This window comes from Macrobrachium nipponense, chromosome 35, assembly GCF_015104395.2.
Source record: "Macrobrachium nipponense isolate FS-2020 chromosome 35, ASM1510439v2, whole genome shotgun sequence".
Lineage (NCBI taxonomy): Eukaryota > Metazoa > Arthropoda > Malacostraca > Decapoda > Palaemonidae > Macrobrachium > Macrobrachium nipponense.
Window position 1 is genome coordinate 52,938,427 of NC_061096.1, and position 23,174 is coordinate 52,961,600.

Sequence of the window (23,174 nt, forward strand, 5' to 3'; positions counted from 1 at the left end):
AAACTAAAGCAATAACGAATGTAAATTAACGAAACTCCAGGAACATTCACATTGTACAGCATTACGACAAATGAGCAAAACAAGCAGGTAAGTAACAATTAAATAGATTATCAATACACTGTAGATAATACAGGAAATAACGTAAACATTAAACCCAATAAAATGCAGAAAATACACACATACCAAGCAAGGGTCAACAGAACCTTAAATGCAATATAGTAATACTTACAAATTAGCAAGTACAAATAATGTAACACTTAGATATAATCCAGGATTATTAACACTATGACAAATCCAAGAAATCTCAATCCCTGGTGGTGCTCCAATGGCCGAAGTAAACAATCCAAGGACTGAGGAATACAAACACCCAAACAACACGCAAGGACAACACAGACAGACATGGGAAAAATATGAACTACAAAACATTTACAATCCACACTACAAAAATACTTTATTTACATAAATTCAATACTCCAAACATAAATGCAATACTCTTAACATCCCCCTCCTTAAGTCGAAAACTATGTTAAAGATTTTCGACCAACCTGTCGAGTTAGTTACTACAGCGTGATAAAATGTCTGCTCGAAGGTTATCCTGTCCACGGATGTGCTGGATCTTTAGATCAAACTGCTGCAAAGATAACCACCACTTCATGAGCCTTTTATTTTTGTTTCTCATCCGGCCTACAAACTTTAGTGGCTCATGATCTGTGAAGACTAATATGGGAGCAGGACTGCCAGAAAGATAAACTTCGAAGTGCTCCAATGCAGTCAAAAGAGCAAGTGCTTCCTTTATCGATTTGTAGAGTAAACCTCGCTGATGATTTTTGAGTTTCTTCGACATGTAAGCAACGGGATGCTGCATGTCATCTGCCCTTTCTGCAGGAGTACAGCGGTCTATTCCACGATCACTAGCGTCGACCTCGACAGCAAAGGGAGAGCCAAAGTCAGGAGCCTTCAGGACAGGGCTACTGGCTAGGAAATCTTAGGCTCGTCGAAAGGCTTCCTCACAAACTGGTGTCCAAACGAACTTAGTCTTGCTGCTGGTTAAGTCAGTTAATGGGGCTACTACTTCAGAGAAGTTCTTACAAAACTTCCTATAGTAGCCTACCATCCCAAGGAATTTTCTTACTTCACGTCTGGAACTTGGGCAGCTTAGCTTGGTGATGGCGTCTACATGGCTGCAACTGGGGATACCTCGCCGCTGCCAATCACATACCCAAGGTATTGTAGCTTCGCATGGCCGAAATCACTCTTGGTTAAGTTGATTGTCAAACAAGCCTGTCTTAACCTGCTAAATAAATCATTCAGCATAGAAAGATGGTCCAGCCAAGTATCAGATCTATGAGGTCATCCACCCTTGGTAATGGATAAGAATCCGATACAGTTACCTCATTTAGTCTTCTAAAGTCAGTGCAGAGTCTATAGGAGCCATCTGGTTTCTCAACTAAAACACATGGCGATGCCCAAGGACTAATACTTGGCTCTGCAAAACCATGTTGTAGCAAAAAGTCAGTTTCCTTCTTTAGTATGGCTCTCTTTTGAGGGGAAACTCGATATGGGGCACTCTTCTGAGGTTCTGTACCTGGCTTAAGTTCTAGCTGATAATCTACCATTGATGTTTGGACAGGCACATCTCCACAGATCTCTGGAAAAAGTTCCAATAACTTTTTCAAGTCACTAGCCTGTTGAAATGAGAGATGATTAAGTTTACAATCAATGTTATTTAATGCAAGTGTATTATTTAGAGGTATGCTTTTACTTCGATCTGGAAAACCTGCTTCATTAAGCTTCACATTATCTTCCACAGATGACTTGCAAATCAAGCTGACATTGTCACATTGGGTCTCAAACTTTTTTAGTAGGTTTATATGTGCCATCTTCTCGCTTTTTCTCTTTCCCGGAGTAGAGATGACATAATTATCCTTGTTTCTGCTTATCACTGTATAAGGACCATATCTATTCTCAAAGGTTTTCCTTATAGGTACTAGCATTAAAACAGATTCACCTGGCCTAAAGCTTCGTGTCTCAGCCTTATTATCAAAATTTAATTTCATCTTATCTTGAGCTATGCTTAGATTGTCATGTGCAAATTTTCGAGAGCTCTCTAGCTTACCTTGTAAGTTCTTAGCATAATCTCCTAATGTTACCTCTTTCGACTGATCCGTCCACATGTCATAGAGTATCTCCAAAGGACCTCTCACTTTCCTTCCATATAACAACTCGCTGGGAATATCCAAGACTTTCTTGTTGAGTGTTGCGGATGGCATACAACACGAATGGTAATCCTTCATCCCAGTCTGTCTGATGTTCCTGACAGTACTTCGTAAGGGCATCCTTCAACGTCTGATGGAATCGTTCCAGGGCTCCTTGACTCTCTGGGTGGTATACTGAGGACAAAGTATGTTTAATGCTCATAGCTGCCATAACCTGTCTAAATAAATCAGAGGTAAAGTTACTTCCTCTATCAGTCTGGATAATCTTGGGGATACCATACTGAGTGAAAAATTTTATTAAAACTGGGATCAGTGTCTTAGAACTTATGTTCCTAAGTGGATAGGCATCAGGATAACGAATGGAACTGCACATCATTGTAATCATATATTGATTCTGCTTCTTACTTTTGGGTAAAGGACCCACACAATCTAATATGACTTTATCAAAAGGCTCAGGTAAAACAGGGATAGGCTGTAAAGGGGCAGGTTTTATTATCTGATTCGGCTTACCAACCAGCTGACATACTGCACAAGACTTACAGTACTCTGTGACACTTTTCCTTATACCAGGCCAGTAAAAGAGTTGAAGAACTGCACTCAAAGTCTTCCTTATTCCTAAGTGTGAAGAAGATACATTATGTGCCATGTGTAATACTTTTTGCCTTAGGCTCGCTGGAATGACAATCTGATTCCTGATTTCCCAAGTTGAACTTGCCGGAGTATGCAAAGATCTGAACTTTCTCATTAGTAGTCCGTTCCTCAAGTAATAGCATACTGGCTCCATATTGATCTGGTCTTCTGCAACAACTTCACTGTAAATAGACTGCAAAGACAAATCTTCCTGTTGAGCTTTTATAATGTCAGAACATTTCATATCAAAAAGATTATCAGAGCAATCAGAAACATTACTTAAATTAATTTCATTTTCAACTGGCTTCAGATTATTTACCAATACTACGTTACCAGTCTTCAAACCAAACTTAGTTTCATCCTTGTCGCCATCTAGCACACTTTCTTTCTCTTTTACATTACCTTCAAAACTATCAGTTTGGAATAAACTATCAATATTGATATCTACGTCAGCTGTATCAACAGCATCTTTTTCTTCAGTACCTGAAGTAGTACTTACATTGTCGTCCTTAGTCACATCTGTTCCACGCTCTCGTGGGACTTCTACCACAGCCAGACTTCTGCTACGCTGTACAACACAAGAAGGATACAATACTGGATCTTCTACAGGGCTTACCTCTAATGGAGTGTCAACAACTATGGGACTCCTGCCAAGTCGTTCCCCATAAGAAAATCAACACTTTGAATAGGCAATTCATCCACCACCCCAACTGTGACATAACGAGTTAATAAACCACAATACAGATATAACCTACACAAGGGAATTGTTACCAGTCCACCCAAACTTCTAACAACCAGTCTATCTGATGTAAAAGTCTTTTCCAATCCAGGAACCTTTTCTTTTACAATTAGACTATTAGAAGAACAAGTGTCCCGTACTATCCTAACAGGCACACTTTTACCTAGGTCATCTGACACTGACACAATCCCATCAAACTTGAAAGGAGCAAACTCATTATCTAACCTATCACAATGAGAAACAGGAATTTCCTGCCGGACCTTCCTAATTGCCATATTTGATCCCGAAGAATCTCTCTTCCCCTCCTTATAATTACTAGAATATCTTGCCTTCATGTGACCAAGCTGGTTACATTTGTAACACCTAACCTCAGACAGACTTCTACTGTATGAGCCAGAGGATTTCTTCTCCTCTGATACATTACCTGGAGATTTCTTGGATTGTCTTTGACTTTGTTGATGTGGTTTTAATTAAACTGTAATTCTCAGCTAACACAGCTGCTCTTTGTAAAGTTGTAACCTCACGCTCAAATAGGTATCTCTGAACATCAATAGGAACACCTCTAATGAACTGTTCAAGTAAAATGAGCTCCTTATATTCATCTAAGGTAGTGACACTTGCTGCTGTATACCATTTATCATGTAATTTAACAAGATTATGTGAATATTCAATGTATGAATGTGAATCAAACTTCTTATATCTACGAAACTTGAGACGATAATATTCAGCCGTAAGCTCATAGGCTTTCAGGATACTATCCTTAGTAAAGTCGTAATCATTACTCTCACTAGATGTTAACGACAAGAAAACTGTTCTAGCTTTACCCTTTAATGACGGCTGCAAAATTACGGGCCATAAACGCTTAGGCCACTTCAAATTAAGCGCAAGTCTTTCAAAAAGCATAAAGAACTCGTCTGGATCCGCTTCACCAAACAACTGAATAATTTTAGAAGCCTTAACAACATCAATTACCTGTTCACTTTCATCGCCTTGGCTCACGTTATCTTTTATCGTTCTCTTTTTCTCCAACAGCTCTAATTGATATCTGTGCTCTCTTTCCTCTCGCTCTATCCTATACTTCCTCTCTAACTCTTCACGCTCTCTCTGCTCTTTCCTCTCAAACTCCTCACGCTCTCTCCTCTCTTGTCTATCTCTCTCCTCACGCTCTCTCCTCTCTTGTCTATCTCTCTCCTCTTTTTCACGAGCATACTGCAATTCTACCTGCTTGAGAGTTAAAACTGGGATTTCCTCCTTCAATCTAGCTAAATCAAAAGCTTCCTCAGGCAAAGTCTCCGTCTCAACCAAAGCATTAACAACAAAATTCTTAATCTGAGCTTTCCTCCACACCTTTTTAACAGAAAAGTCATACTTCACTGCAATAGCAATCCAGTCATCCTTTCTCATACGATGATTACGCAAATAATGCACACTTGGGTTACTAGAAAAATCACTAATGCTGAAAGGATCCATATTCAAAACTATACAATAGAGAAAATTTTAACTTCAAAACGTATATACGATAGAGAAAATTTTAACTTTAAAACGTAAACAAAGTAAATTGAGCGAAAGCATTCACTTTAACAAACAAAAATTACTCTTAATACGTAATCCGATTGTTCTTAACGTGCTCAGCGCCGTATTTTAAACATTAACACTTCACTTCACTTCACTTCACGGCAAAATACTAATAAACATACGGAAAAATAAATTTATGACAACTTCCTAGAATAAATTCGAGCACAAATTTTAGTTATTCAGATCATTATACTAAAAATAAAATTATGCAAAACCCCGCAAAATAACTTTAGCTTATACCGGTCTCTTTGATTTACTCGGCAAAACAAATCCCGGACAGGCCCCCAAATTGTTACGACCATTCGCCTCTTAATACTCTTTCCTGCATTTTCACTGATGCAAGTACGAAGCGGAGCTCCAAACGGTCATAGACAATAAAAAATAAGACATTTAATGATGCCTTAACTTAACATATTTTTATAATAGAGCTCTTATCCAAATTTAAATAGCATTAAATTTAAGTATGATATACGAGTAAATATATAATAACACGGGATAAGATAAACACTACGAAATTTTGTTATTTTACTTAAAATTAATTAAAGGTCCAATATAAAGATAAGGATTACGATGATAACGAGAATAATGAAACTAAAGCAATAACGAATGTAAATTAACGAAACTCCAGGAACATTCACATTGTACAGCATTACGACAAATGAGCAAAACAAGCAGGTAAGTAACAATTAAATAGATTATCAATACACTGTAGATAATACAGGAAATAACGTAAACATTAAACCCAATAAAATGCAGAAAATACACACATACCCAGCAAGCGTCAACAGAACCTTAAATGCAATATAGTAATACTTACAAATTAGCAAGTACAAATAATGTAACACTTAGATATAACCCAGGATTATTAACACTATGACAAATCCAAGAAATCTCAATCCCTGGTGGTGCTCCAATGGCCGAAGTAAACAATCCAAGGACTGAGGAATACAAACACCCAAACAACACGCAAGGACAACACAGACAGACATGGGAAAAATATGAACTACAAAACATTTACAATCCACACTACAAAAATACTTTATTTACAGAAATTCAATACTCCAAACATAAATGCAATACTCTTAACAATATATATATATATATATATATATATATATATATATATATATATATATATATATATATATATATATATATATATCCCTTTATAACTTGACCTTTGTCAAGTTATAAAGAAAACGTGCATCATGTGCAACTGAATACAACGCTAGAAAAAAATTCCTGCGGGAACTAATCTTGCCGATACCGGTGATTATGAGAGTATTTTAAAATAACGTTGATTACTTCAAAAGAAAATGCAGACTATTTTTCGGATTATAGCCGCTAAACGATTTAACGAACGCACAAACGAACGCAAATTATTATAAAAGGTCACGCGAAGTCGTTCTTTGTCCGTCATTTTCGTGAGTTTGTTTTTTCAGAATTCCGCTTAAGTCGAAAAACTTTTTATAAATAGCACCTTGGATTTCTCTTCTGTATCTTAATAGGAAAAGGGTTCTGCTTCATCTCTCTTGTCTGTATATGTCTTATTTGTGCGTGTCAGCAGCGGGATATATATATATATATATATATATATATATATATATATATATATATATATATATATATATATATATAGATGAGGCTACAACGTGTGAGTAAAACTCGATGACAATATACAGATGTAATAATTTATTGAATGACCTTGACAACAAGACAACATTTGAAGACGTTTTTGGTTTTTTTTTTTTTTTTGTTTTTTCCGTGGAAACCAACTCTGTAGATCTCGAAAATGTTTTACCTCGTGAATATAGGCCTCGATCTGCTTAATGTGATTCAATTTCGTTCACTAGTTCTCGAGGTATCCTGCTAACTGATCCAGACATGCACATGAGAATTTGAAACAATTTTTTTTTTTTTTTTGTTTGAACAATCGTGACAAAAAAAAAAAATGTCACTTCGGGAATATACACATTGGGCTGCCAAATTTGATTCCATTACTAACTGGTCGGGAAATTCACGTGTAAATTGGAATGTTCAGGTTAAATGCAATGCCCCATGACTGGCTACTTATTTCAATTATTTGGATTATATATTATCAGTTTGAATAATGTTTTCGCTTACTCGGGGAGTAAGCCTACAAACTACTATGTTGTTGTTCTTCTTCTTCTTGTTCTTGCTGGGAAAAGCCTAAAAACGTCTGAAAAAGGTGTTTTGCGTCGAGTTTAAAATACAGGAATTTTAGGATAGGATATTTATTATTTATTTATTAGAATGAAAATGAAAAAAAATAAATAATGTGCATGTTAAAGAAAAATTATTTATGATAAAGTATAGCGGATTTATTTTGATTTTCGTCGGTGAAACAACGCGCTATTTTGACCGTAGATTTTATCACGCGCCCCGAATAAGCTGGAGGTCGGATCGCGCCTCGTTCTTCTTGCTCAGAGACTTCATTAGAGATAGATCTGGGATATTCTACATGAAGCTTCACAAATTCCTCCCCAAAACCCCCTTGGCTCCTGTGGGAGTACCAAAGGCCTCCTTTGATACCTCCCTATTCTGCGGGATATGGGAGTCCTATGTAATCTGGAGACGCCCGAATATTCAACACAGGCCGCTGCTTCGTTGCCCTACCCTTATTATATATATATATATATATATATATATATATATATATATATATATATATATATATATATATAGATATTATTATATATATATTATATATATATATATATATATATATACATATATATATGTGTGTGTGTATGTGTGTGAATGAGTGAGTTGATAAACATGACAATCAATTGACTAACTGAGATAACAAGTTCCATCCCTCGAGGGAATCAATACTCACATCATCGAAGTTGATTTGAGGAACAAGCACACACAGGACTCACCGATCACGCCAGGGCATAAAGCGATTCTTTTCCCATACCACGACGTCGTCAGATCCTTCACGCTCTCGTGCCTTATGCAGAAAAGTATGGCTGGGTGTATATATTCTACACTCACTTCCTTCTCGTCAAACTTAATTAGTTTTAATAAAATTTTGAGGCAATTTTTTGGTAATTTGTTTTTCACCATTTCCTCTCACCTAAAAGCATCTATCTACTTCAACTTTCGCGCCCTCTACCAGATAGTGATCAGATATAGCTCCGCCCATGTGTCTTCTCACCCCGAAACATCCTTCTACTTGTTCTACTATTATCTGCTCTGTAGTATATATTATATATATATATATATATATATATATATATATATATATATATATATATTATATATATATATATATGAACGGAGAAAGTAGGCGAGTCAGCCAAAGTGATAAAATGCACAGGGAGCAGGAGCAGGAACAAACATGGCAAAGTGTAAAATACTTCGCCATGTTTGTTCCTGCTCCTGCTCCCTGTGCATATATATATATATATATATATATATATATATATATATATATATACATATACATATACATATACATATACATATATTATATTTCTGCTAAAATTCCAAGGTAGTATTTCATCAAGAGGACAAACGTAGATTCCATAGAATTGCTAATTTCCCGCCTAAAGATGAGAATGGATTTTGAGAGAGAGAGAGAGAGAGAGAAGAGAGAGAGAGAGAGAGAGAGAGAGAGAGAGAGTCCTCGGGGCCCTCCGACGAAATGGACGTTTGTCAACGGGATAAGAAGGAAAATACGAATGCGAGATGATGTGACCCATTATTTCTTCGCATCACGAAAAAGAAGAAGAGTCGTGTCGAATGACATAGGTCTAAGGAAGAGACGACAGGAAAGCTCGTGTAGTGCAAAGTCGTGTGAAGGAAGGGGAAGAAGAGGACGGAGGAGGAGGAGGAGGAAGAGGAGGAGGAGAAGAGAAAATGGAAGGCAGGAGGAAAGGAGCAGAGAGAGAGAGGGCCCCACACACGGGTCCCACTGGGAGGTAGGACGGCACTCCCAACTCCACTAAAGCTGAGGATCAGGCCACGCCCGCCGCCCACCATCACCCTCTTTGGTCACCCGGGATTCCTAAACCCATCCCTACCTACACTACAGGAGCCACCCGCCCTCCACAGAGCACTCTCTCTCCTTTTGCATTTAAAAGCCAACAACTCCTCAGAATGTCACACATCTGTGCTACGACAAAAGACAGATCATGACGCCTCAGAAGGAAGGAAGGACTCCGGCTCCACTATACGTTCGGCTGGAAAAGAGACATCATTCGAGGGCTCGCGCTTATATTAGCCATCTCTATCTCTCTCTCTCTCTCTCTCTAAAATGCTGTGTATTTTCCTCCTCCTCTTCCCCCCACCCCGATTTCTCACCGGTCTCGCTGTATGTGCATAATACCACGCCCGTATACGAACACAACAAAGCACTTCCAAAGGCTGTTCTATACTCTCCAATAACTCTGGATGTTACGGGCACCTTTGCAATTTCATTCCTCATTCGTATCTGTTTTTGGCACTTGCAAGTGTGTGTGTGAGAGAGAGAGAGAGAGAGAGAGAGAGAGAGAGAGAGAGAGAGAGAGAGTTATAGATTTCAAAATGCGAATTTAAAAACCGCCAGGAATTATAATGCTTTAGATAATACTTCATTCACTTTCTATGATCTACAGAGTATAAAATATCTCTCTCTCTCTCTCTCTCTCTCTCTCTCTCTCTCTCTCTCTCTCTCTCTCTCTCTCTCAAGAACATTATCCTGACAAAGTCGTAAGAGACGACACCCTTCGTCCTGATAGCGAAAAGAAATAGGCCAGTTTGCTTTTCACTTTGAAGGCTAATGACTGTCTAGCTATACCTAGAGTATAACCCTCACAAGGTGTTCATCCTCCTATAGTCACCATCAGCGCGGTTGGTTTGATTAAATATCTCCAGCGTAGCGTCGCTGGACGAATGTAAACTCCGTTGTCCCCAACGGAGTTTACATTCCGCGTCAAGAGCAAAACGAGATTAAGTTCGTGAAGCCCTTGACTCGCATCTAGTACACCAAAACCGCAGCTTCGGGGAGCTTCAAGGTGAGAGATCTTGCTCTAGTAGCAAGAGCCCGTGCTGGCATAAGGTCAGCTTAAACTCAAACAACAAGGTGAGATGTGCGTAAAGGACGGTTAAGGACCTGCGTTGTTGTTGACAACGCCTTTTCTAGCGAGAGGTTTGTTTGTTTGTTTGTTTGGATGCTTAAGAAGGCCTGTGTCGTGTGTGAGTGGAGGAGGTTGGGTAGATATGGTACTGTTGTAGACAGGACTACTCCTTTAAAGAAACATTTTATTGTATAGTTTAATAGACAGATCATGAATAATCCAGTTGATAGACTGCTATTATTATTATTATTATTATTATTGTTATTATTGTATGCTGGACGTAAACCATCTTTTAAACATGCTTTATTAAAGCTAATTGCTGCCTCAGTTGCGTTAATTTTATAAAAATAGAGAAGAACTTTTATCAAATTTACGCGGCTGAGGCAGCAATTACCTTTAATAAAACATACTTATTATTATTATTATTATTATTATTATTATTATTATTATTATTATTATTATTATTATTATTTATTTGGAAGGAGACCCTCTCGTAGACATGTTTTGTTAAAAATAACTGCTGCTTCAGCACTATTAATCTTATAAAGAGTCTTCTCTATCTTTCTGATGACGGCTTTCTCGTTGTTGCTTAGACTGGCGAGCAACGCACCAAAGGGCATGGTCAAATTCGGTTGAGTCATTTGATTTATTATTGCTTATACAATTCTCTCTCTCTCTCTCTCTCTCGTCTCTCTCTAACGCGACGTTTCCTCCTGATCGACAGGACATTATCAAGCGATAACTGCTGAGGACTGAATTCCAGTGTTGTTGTTGTTGTTGTTTAGGATTAAGCTGGCTTTATGCCAGCACGGGGCTGGGCTTGCTTCATAGAGCAGCCCGTAGGTGAGATTCCAGTGTTGTTTGTTGTTGTTGTTGTTTTTTTGATTTAGCTGACCCTTGTGTCAGCACGGGCTCTTGCTCACAGAGCAGCCCGTAAAAGTGTTGTTGTGAGTCCTTCTCCTTTTATCGTGGTGTTGCGAGCTCTCCAGTACGGTCAGAGCACTTCTCCGGTAGGTCGAGTTTTTATTGGTTCCCGGGAAGGTGACTCATACGGCGGGCGTTGACTAGTCTTGCAGACCTTCTCAGGTAGGGGGTATCACCGGGAGCCTCTTGATTGGCTTCTACCTGCGTGACGTCACCCCTGGTATTGTTCTCATGTCTGGTGTTCGTTCCATGCGCGCTGGTACTTTCGTTAGGGGAGAGAGTGTGGTCCTCCTCACACACGTCGGTATCAGGAACGCTTCTTGGGTGGTATTGAGGGGAGGCTTTTCTTCGAGGATGAGCAGCGCTTCTAGGAGACGCAGACGTCGTGGGTCAGGTGCTCTCCCGATGATCTTAGTATTCCTGACGATGTCGTCTCTCGTGATGTTTCTGCGGTGTACTGCAAGGGCGTGCTGCCTAATGGCGCCCTCCTGGGCGTGGCAGGAAATCCTTTTTGACAGGCGCATCGTCGTCATGCCGATGTAAATCCCAGGGCATCCTTGGGCGGGGCATACGTATCGGTAGACGACGTTGGACTGCTTCAGGGGGTCTCCTGCCGGTGGGGAGGGGTTGTTCTTCATCAGGAGGTCTTTCGTACGCCGATTCTTGTAGTAAATAATGAGGGACACTCTCTTTCCTTCCTCCATGGGGCGGACGTGTTCCTCTATTATTTTCTTCATGGCTGCTTCTTCTTCCTTGTATTGGTGGTGCATGAAGGCTTTATAGAAAAGTTTGATATCCTCCGGGGGCGGAATGTTCCTTCTCTCTTCCTCCGTCATGTACCACTTGTCAAGGGCGGCTCGAGTTTCTCGGTTTACGAGTTTGTTCGAGTACCCATTGTTAATTAGCATCTGGATGCTCGTGTCGAGTTCGAGGTGTGTGTCCTGCCACGTCGAACAGTGCGAGAGGGCCCTCCTGACGAAGGCCCTGACGGTGGTGGGTCTTGAACCGCGCAGGACACTCGCTATCACCATTCAGACAAAGTCCGAGGTTCGTAGCTTTGGTGTAAACGGTCGTCGCCACTTCTGATTCGTCTTCGTGACAAGGACGTCGAGGAAGGGGAGCCGATCGTTGCTGCTGTACTCGACAGTGAAGTTGAGTGCGCTGTTCTGCAGGAACTGCTGCCGAAGGGCTTCTACCTCATCCTCGCAGTCGGCTTGCACGAAGATGTCATCGATGTAGCGTGCGTATGTGCGGGGACATCTGTGTTGCGAGAAGACCCTTTCTTCCACTTCTCCCATGTAGAAGTTAGCGAAGAGGACTCCTAAGGGGGACCCCATCGCTACGCCGTCCTTCTGGCGGTACATCTGTCCTCGGTGGGTGGTGAAAGGGGCTCTCTTCGTACAGATATCCAGCAGGGTTCTTAAGGAGTCTTCTGGGATGTTAGGGGGTCTCATATCGGGATTCCTATATACCCGCTCCATGATGATCCCTATCGTCTCGTCGACTGGGACGTTGGTGAATAGGGACTCAACGTCTAAGGACGCCATGGTTCCCGCACCGGGGGAGTCGCGGATCTTCTCCAAAAATTCCACCGATGAGGTGAGGCAGTACCTGGAGGGGATATAGGGGGTCAGAATTTTATTAAGGCGTTTGGCCAGAGCGTAAGTCGGGGCGGGTGTTTGGCTGATGATCGGACGTAGGGGGTTGCCTTCCTTGTGGGTCTTCACGTTCCCGTAAAGGTAGCCGAGGCTGTAGTCACCTTGGATGGGCGGGAGGTGTGTGGCATTCGTAGCGGCATTCACGGCTGCGATGACCCGGTTGGCGTCGCGTTTGATGTCTTCCGTAGGGTTCTTCGTAAGTCTCTCGAACTTAGAGACATCAGACAAGATGGCGTCGAGTTTCTCGAAGTATTCCGAGGTGCTGATGAGCACGAACGCGGCTGTCTTGTCTGCACGCCTTACGGTGATGTCTTCTTTCTTCTTCAGATCTGCGGCTGCCTCCTTCATCTCTTTGGTGTAGATACCGCTCGAGTATGACCCCCTGTCCGTAAGGGCCTCTGCTAGCAGAAGAGGTTGAAGGGCGTCCGTCGTTGTTAGGATCTTCTTTGCTTCCAACTGCTGAATCGAGTCGAGGAGCATCTCAATCTCCAGGCGTTTCTCGTGTTTCTTCGGTTTTGACATGAAGTGGCAGTTTAGTCCGAGGTTTAATATGTCATTTTGTTCAGGGGTGGGCTGGTATGGAGTGAGGTTAATATACCTCTGTGTCTTTTCTTGAATGCGTAGCTTACCGCCGTTGAGGGCGACAAGCTTGCGGGTTACGCCCCTAACCCGGTTACGCATGTCTTCTTCGCTTAGGTAGGCAAGGCGCGCGTTAATGTCCTCGTAGGTGGGAGGCTCGCGCTCCGCTCGGTCGTCTGGTTGGTGGTGGTGGTCACTTGCAGGGGTGTCGTGTCTGGTATTGTCATCAGGATCAGGGCGGACAGCTTCAGCACGTATTTCCGCCCATTCTTCTCGCAGGCGGTGATGTTCCTCCTTCAGGGTCTTCATATCGGCAGTCTTCTCCCGTAGTTGCCGCTGTAGGAGGGACGTTCTGAAGTCCCTGGTCCTTTCTTCATTTCTTGCTGTGGGGTCGTGCAGCCTGATGTTTGTATATTTCGGAAGGAGACCCTCTCGTAGACATGTTTTGTTAATGGATGCCCTGGGATTTACATCGGCATGACGACGATGCGCCTGTCAAAAAGGATTTCCTGCCACGCCCAGGAGGGCGCCATTAGGCAGCACGCCCTTGCAGTACACCGCAGAAACATCACGAGAGACGACATCGTCAGGAATACTAAGATCATCGGGAGAGCACCTGACCCACGACGTCTGCGTCTCCTAGAACACTGGAATTCAGTCCCTCAGCAGTTATCGCTTGATAATGTCCTGTCGATCAGGAGGAAACGTCGCGTTAGAGAGAGAGAGAGAGAGAGAGAGAGAGAGAATTGTATAAGCAATAATAAATCAAATGACTCAACCGAATTTGACCATGCCCTTTGGTGCGTTGCTCGCCAGTCTAAGCAACAACGAGAAAGCCGTCATCAGAAAGATAGAGAAGACTCTTTATAAGATTAATAGTGCTGAAGCAGCAGTTATTTTTAACAAAACATATTATTATTATTATTATTATTATTATTATTATTAATTATTATTATTATTATTATTATTATTATTATTCAGAAGATGAAACCTATTCATAGGGAACAATCCCAGGCGCCATTGACTCATGGAGGCTAGGTAGATATACCGTTGTAGACAGTACTATATTTTTATAGAAATTTTCATTGTATAGTTTAATAGACAGATCGTGAATAATCCAATAGATAGACTGCATTTCAAATTATTATTATTATTATTATTATTATTATTATTATTATTATTATTATTATTGTAGCAAGAAAGTCTGTGGGGCGGTATTTATAGCGGCTCGGACCTAGAGTTGCATTCTCATTGGCCCGACCAATGAGAATGCAACTCTAGGTTCGAGCCGCTATAATTATTATTATTAATTATTATTATTATTATTTTATATTATTATTATTATTATTATTATATTATTATTATTATTATTATTATTATTATTATTATTATTATTATTATTATATTCAGAAGATGAACCCTATTCATATGGAACTATCCCACCAAAGGGGCCATTGACTTGAAACTCAAGCTTCCAAAGAATATTAAGGTGTACATTAAGAAGAAGTAAGAGGAACTAAGTTGGAATACAGAAAGAATGAAGCATAATTAAATGAAAAGGCAGAGAAACAAAACACCCCATTGCCTGACAGCTAACTGGATAAAGGACATGCTGTGGATATTAGGATAATTAGATTGACGATGGAAAATTCCCGAGAAAACAAACAGCTAATTAACTACAGCTTATCATAGTTAAGAACTAATTCAGGGACTTCTAACGGAAGCAAAGCAAAATATTCAGTCCACTGGTGGAGTGAAAAAAACCCTGTGTAAATAAGATAACACAATTTGTCTGATGCAATTTACAGAATTTACGCGAAGGCCCTGCTTATCCAGAGGCCAGTGCTGTTTTCATAGATAGGACTTTACAAAAAAGATCCGGCAAATTCTGTAAATTCATTTTGGTATTCCAGCATATCCAACAGTAGTATTCTGTTTGGCGGATGCATTTCTGTATTCATTTGCCCATGTATGAGTATTTGTATACGGCATAGCTGCGATCGCATATACATACGACGTGAATGTTCAACAAGCATGCTCTGTAGTAGTATAATTCGTTAGCGACACACGTATTTTGCCGATATTACTGTGAATAAGTTGATGTTTTACAAAAGCAAACCAAAATACAAGAGCATTTGCGATGAAAATTTTCGTTGTGGTCTATATTGGGTACCTCTTGAAATATATATGAAAAAAGCAAGGAAAAATTTCGTTGTAGTCTATATTATAGACCTCTTGAAATTAAATAAAAAAATAAATTAGGGAAAAAAGGATGTGTTCGTGAGAGAGAGAGAGAGAGAGAGAGAGAGAGATGAACTTTCTCTCAGGGGCAACACAAGGTCCCCAAAAGAAAGCCACTCTCTCCATTTTAATTAAAACTCGGCGAAGTCCTCCTGCTGCGAGAAGCCGCTTGCTGAGCGATGCATACTTGTTTCAACAACATCTTTGCCCGGTTTTCGCCTGTCTTCATCAGACCGATGATTTTTTCAGACAGGTTGACTGACCGATTGCCAATTATCTGGCGCCTTCCGCAAAACCCACTGCAGAAAAGATACATACCGTGGCGATAATTGTAAGCCCCCCTAGCTGCAACCCCCTCTCTTTCGTTCCTTATACTGTACCTCCGTTTATATTCTTTTTCGTCCGTATTCCTTTCCACCTTCTCCTAACAGCGCCTCAGTGGCGTGGTCGGTTTTGTCTTGACCTATCACCTCGGTGGCCGCGAGTTCAATTCTCGTCCATTCTATCGAGGGATCAGAGATACGTATTTCTGGTGATAGACGTTCACTCTCGACGTGGTTCGGAAGTCACGTAAAGCCGTTGGTCCCGTTGCTGAATAACCACTGGTTCCATGCGACGTAAAAACACAATACAAACAAACTAACAAACCTTCTTCTCCTAACAGCTGATTCATAGCTGCTTTGAGCTTTTTTCCTCTCCAGTTGCGCCTTTCAAACTATTACTGTAACGATTTCCGTTTCAGCGCTGAATGCCTCGATCGCATTGGTATTCCGTTCAGTTCAGTAATGAAAGGAACTGGGTTCGTTGGCAAATTCGTTAACAATGATGCGATAATATAGTTATTGTTTTTTTTTTATTCTTCCGAGCCCCGGGATTATCTTTATTAATTTCATATTTTGTCCCCTTAACAATTTATGACGTTGGCTATTCTGTTCCTAACGGAGGAACCATTCAAAGTTTCCTGTTCCTTTTCTGTTGATACTTTTACGCAGTGGAAATTGTTTTAACAAAAACTAAATTAGAGCGAGGAAGGAATTAACTCCTGAATAACTTCATCCTGAAAGGACACAAAATACGTCCAAAAGAGGAACAACAAAATACGTCCAAAAGAGGAATAACAAATTACGTTCACAAGAGGAACAACAAATTACGTTCAAAAGAGGAACAACAAATTACGTTCACAAGAGGAACAACAAAATACGTCCAAAAGAGGAACAACCAAATATATCCAAAAGAGGAACAACAAATTACTTGGATGGTGAGAGACAGAACCGAGACCAGATGACCTACAGTACAACGTATGTTTATACGTCAGTGTCTGTGAGCACGTGTACGTCTGTGTACGTGTGTTTACATAAAAATAAGTGGGTAAAATATCATTACGAGGTATTCAATTTGGAAAGAGGTCGCATACAATCTAACTGAATTTTTTTGTTTATACGTATTTTTTTGTTTATACGTATTTTTTGTTTATACGTATTTACATACGTATAAACAAAAATATTCATTTATATTATATGCGACCTCTTTCCAAAATAACTTGGAATGATATTTAGCCCATTTATTTTTTATGTAAACACGTGCAGACGCACTACACATGCTCACGAACGCTGACATATAAACATACATTGTACTGTAAGTCATCTGGTCCTGGTTCTGTCTCTCCCACATCCAAGTCATTTGTTGCGTCGGCTTTTTGGACGCATTTTGTGTGTCCTTCCAGAATGGAGTTATGGAGCTCTCTTAATACATCTGGGATGCCATATCTACCTACTCATGCTTTTTATCAAACAAGTTCGCATTTACTTATCCACTTTATAATCATCTTCCCCATCTCAATCGAATTTATGTTGTTCTTTAATGTATCGTAATACTTTTACTGCTCTTGGATCATTCAGTTTCTGATAAGCTTTCCACATTCAAGATTTGGCCCTATGTTCATCTGATAATAAAAATCAATCTCTCTCTCTCTCTCTCTCTCTCCTCAGATCTCCATCATCTTATAATTGCTATACACCTATTCCCTTGCATCATCACCCCAGTATTCCCTATCCTCAATGTCCTCATCAACTCTAGCTTTTCTGTCTCATCCAAATCATTCATCAGCGCTGTAGTACGCTTTGACATTTTGACGTACAATATAGTCTTATTATTTGTTATTTCCAACTTTCTCTAGTTGTAGTTGGTTAATATATTTAACCATTCCTGGTTTATCTTCCAAATCCCTAGTATTTTCTACTTGTACTCTTTGCTACTCTGATGTTACTCTGCGTATCTTTTGGTGGGTTTCTTTTTAAGCGAAGCATAACCCTTTCCCTTTAACCATTTCTTACTCTGATGCCAGTAAGGCTAATTGAGTTAAACTTTGCAAATAAATTTGTACACTTTTTTTTTCTAGTATAATAGTATGGCCAGTGGCTTTTTTTTATATTATCCCATGGCGCCTTCATGACTGCTGAACATTATCGCTCCTACGATTGTTCTCTCCCATTTTCTCTTTACGTTTCCAGTTCCCCCCTCAGAGGCCTTTCCTGTTTTGTCTCTTTGTTATTTTCGGTGGTACATGGATTCAATTATCTCTCGCGGTCTTGAATTTCCTTGAGTTTCGGGGTTTGGCCGATTATATTTAGCCCCAATTTTCTTTTCCTCTTCTTATTCCAGTCAGCATTGGTCGTCGTGTGGGTCTTCGTCCTCATTCGTATAGAATATTCTCTCTTCTTCTTCTTCTTCTTATTCTTCTTCTTCTTCTTCTTCTTTTGTCACCTGGTTTCTCTGCTGTCTATTCCTGACACCCGCAAGATCGTCTTAAAATAACTTTTCATTCTTGTCCTTAGCCCTTCTTTCACCTGCCTTCGTTACACGGCACTGCATATCACTCGGTATATCTTTCATTTCATTCCTTTCCTATTCCTTGTATTTCTTCCCCTAGCTCTTGTCTTCTGTAGGGAAAGAATGTCTGATGTCCTCGAATGACACTGACGCCTTTATTGTCTTCGACCTCCAAATCTTTTTATTGTCGCCATACACTTTCCCCAAACATAACAAAAGCCTTTATTTTCCTGCAGAACATTATATTCCTTTTCGAGAGGTCTTCATTCGCGTCTGTTACTCCCTGCATCTTTAGTCTTCTCGATTTCGCACCACTCTTACTTTGTTTTCCACGCCTTTTATCGGTTATTGTTTCATCGGTTAATGTTTAATTGTCTAAATCTCAATTGCCATTTTTTTCTGTTTACACCAAGGAAAACTATGCTTCATTTTAAGCTTCATGTCAAATTTTCATTGTCCAAACTGAGTGACACAGGCTGACAACGTCACTCAAATGCATTTTACCCTAATTATGATACTAATTATAAAAAAGCTCAAATAAAAAGAAAGAAGTAATTGAAAAAAAATTGGTCGACAGCACTCAGCAGATTGCCCTGCACTCTGCAGTAAAATTGTAAGCGAGTTTTCTAAAAGAAAGTGCGTTAAATGCTCCTTCAGGAACCTTAGACGGGGGCCCAACCTGTATCATCAAATGCAAGGAGTTGAAATGGACTTGTCGTCTCCCCGGCCTAGACTGGCCACTTGGAACTTTGAGATCGAAATTGCTAAACAAGAACTCTTTACACCTCGCAACTCGCTGAGTTGTTGTCGCAGCTGGAAAGCACGAGACTCCAGCACTCGCACAGTAATAAAAACAAGTCTTAATCATCTGATAAACGGGACGAAACAAATTGACAAAAATGCAAGAAGTTGCAGATGTCAGTTGGAGGTCAGAATAAACGTAGGAATGTCTAAAGAAAGAGGGGAATGTTGCTGTGCACCGAGTTACTTGAATCTAAATTAGATATTTTTATGGTAATGAAGTCAGCAGAGAGAGAGAAAACAATTAATTGTGCAAAAAAAAAAGAAAAAAAAACTTACAAAACGCAGCACAACGGGCAACCAGGACGTGGAATGCGTATAGAGGAAAACCCTCTTGAAGGAATGGCATTGGCTGTAGTATTATACATACCTTTTCCACCCATTTGATTACTAGACAAACGTCATTCATCAAGGGCTGATATGGTACTCAGGTAGTAATACAAAATTTAAATACTTACAGATAACTATATAGGGCAATTACAATATGTTAAGTAGGAATTACCCATCAAGAGATTGCACTGCATGATTTGTCTTTATTATGATATGAAAGTTTTTTCCATAAAAAATTATTTGAATAAATGATGGTCACTGTACATCACAGAAATAATGATGAGTATCTATTTTCAAGAATTTTTCCAATATCATTCCCGTGATAATGGATAATTATAGTCAGAATAGGTGGTTTTCTGTTAAGAAATATGTGACGTTTATTGAAAAATAAGAAAAATGTAACATTTCTGACTCACACCGGGGCGAGTCAATATTATATATATATATATATATATATATATATATATATATATATATATATATATATACATATATAATATATATATATATAACATAATATAATCATATATATATATATATATATATATATATATATCCTATTATTATATTATATGAAATATACATATACATATATATATATATATATATATATAATAATAATAATAATAATAATAATAATAATAATAATAAAAGGACCCCATCGAAACGCCAAAATATAGAAAGTAAGTGTACTATATTAATTTTCAGAGACCTTGCTGTCTCTCTCTCATCTCCTCTGCATTCTCTCCAACATCAAAAACTCTCGCTCTCTCGCACTGTCCATCTCTCTCTCTCTCTCTCTTCATTACCTACCTGAAGAGAGAGAGACAACAGTCTTTTGGCGTTTTTATGGGTTCCTTTTATTAGATGGAATCCTGTTGTAACAGAACCATTTTTAATCAGTCCATATCTATATATATAGATATAATGAATGTATATATTTATAAGATATATATAATATATATAATATAATATTTATATATATATATTATAGATATGAGAGAGAGAGAGAGAGAGAGAGAGAGAGAGAGAGAGAGAGAGAGAGAGAGAGAGAGATATGCCACGAAGGAAAAATAAAAGAAGGAGTAACTGCGAGACCTTTCGACGTTTCCAGTGTCCACGTCCTTTACTAAGCAGAACTGACATACATGAGACAAAAGACAAAACAAGAAGATTCGTATAGCTGGCAGATAGGAATTATAAGGAGATTAGTACCTAGAATCCGACACACCTGGAAGATGAGTAACCTTCCCAAACAAGCATAAACAATGGGTGCGATTAAAAGTTTAAGATAACCATCTCAGATACAAGGACAAGACAATTAAAGAATTATAGCTGACAGCTGTTCAGAACTTTGATAAACAAAACCATGTTCACAATACATATTCACAATACAGGTTAGACATACATTACAACGAAGATAACTCAAAGGCAACTAAATTTTATTTAAGTCTGTAATAATATCTTTGAGGTCGTTCTTAAACATGTTACAAATACAAGGGTTTAAAGGAAAAGCCACGACTAACATTGAAATTACAATGAAAAGTAAGTTGTATTAAAGCAGATTCTAAAAGATTTCGTGATAAGACATCTCTTGACCTTGCAATTACTGAACTACCAACCCAATTTATTCGGTGGTTGTTTTCACTTAAATGAATTAATATTGCATTAGATGTTTGCCCAGTTTTTATAGAATGTTTATGCTGGTTTAGCCTTACTTCTAGGCCTTGCTAGACTGTCCGAGATAAAATGAGGGACAATCCATACATGGAATTTTATATATTATGTTGTTGCTTTCTCTGGGGCTATTTTTTATTAACATTCCTTTTAGTGTATTATTATAGGAGAAAACAAGGTTGACATTAAAAGCTTTTAACAATGAATTAATAGTTTCAAATCCGTTAAAATAAGGCAAACTGAGAATGTTCTTAAAATTTTCTTTCTGCGTGTTACTTACACTATAAAACTTTTTGTGGGCTTTATTATAACAAATATCTAATATATGTGAAGGATAGCATAAATCTTTTCTTATTTTTCTTATGTATTCAATTTCTTGATCCAAATATTGGGGACTAACAATGCGCAATGCTCGTAAAAACATAGAAGAAAAAATTTATATTTTTATGTTAAGAGGGTGGCCTGAGAAGAAATGAACATAAGTTAAGTTGTTGGTCGGTTTCCTATAAATACTGAATTTACATTGAAATGGTTCTCTATGTATCAAAACATCTAAGAAAGGGAGGCAATTGTCTTTTTCTAATTCTAGAGTAAACTTAATCGATGGTACCTGGTTATTTAATTTAGAGAGTAAATCATATTCATCAATACCGACAGGCAGGACAGATAAAATATCATTAACATAACGATACCGCTTTAGAGGAATATAAATGACATTAGGTAAGTAGCGTTTTTCAAAAAATTCCATTTACAAGTTTGAGAGTTGTGGTGATAAAGGATTCCCCATTGCCATGCCAAATATTTGTTGATAAAATTCACCATTAAATATAAACTTACAATCACAAATGCACAAACTCGTGAGTGAAATAATGTGACTTATAGGTAGAGGTAATTCATGCTGAGTTAGTTCATTACTAAGATAGTCTAAAATAGAGTCTATAGGGACTTTAGTAAAAAGAGAACATACATCAAAACTAACGAATCTATCAGTAGGGCAAAGAGCAATTTTGTTTAATTTATCAACTAAATATCCGATTCTCATATATATAATTCTCTAGATTTAGTTGATAAATTAAACAAAATTGCTCTTTGCCCCACTGATAGATTTGTTAGTTTTGATGTATGTTCTCTTTTTACTAACGTCCCTGTAGACTCTATTTTAGAATATCTTAGTAATGAACTAACTCAGCATGAATTACCTCTACCTATAAGTCACATTATTTCACTCGCGAGTTTGTGCATTTGTGATTGTAAGTTTATATTCAATGGTGAATTTTATCAACAAATATTTGGCATGGCAATGGGAAATCCTTTATCACCACTACTCTCAAACTTGTACATGGAATTTTTTTAAAAACGCTACTTACCTAATATCATTTATATTCCTGTAAAGTGGTATCGTTATGTTGATGATATTTCATCTGTCCTGCCTGTCGGTATTGATGTAAATTATTTACTCTCTAAATTAAATAACCAGGTACCATCGATTAGGTTTACTCTAGAATTAGAAAAAGACAATTGCCTCCCATTCTCAGATGTTTTGATACTAGAGAACCATTTCAATGTAAATTCAGTATTTATAGGAAACCGACCAACAACTTAACTTATGTTCATTTCTTCTCAGGCCACCCTCTTAACATAAAAATATCAATGTTTTCTTCTATGTTTTTACGAGCATTGCGCATTGTCAGTCCCCAATATTTGGATCAAGAAATTGAATACATAAGAAAAATAAGAAAAGATTTATGCTATCCTTCACATATATTAGATATTTGTTATAATAAAGCCCACAAAAAGTTTTATAGTGTAAGTAACAAGCAGAAAGAAAATTTTAAGAACATTCTCAGTTTGCCTTATTTTAACGAATTTGAAACCATTAAGTCATTGTTAA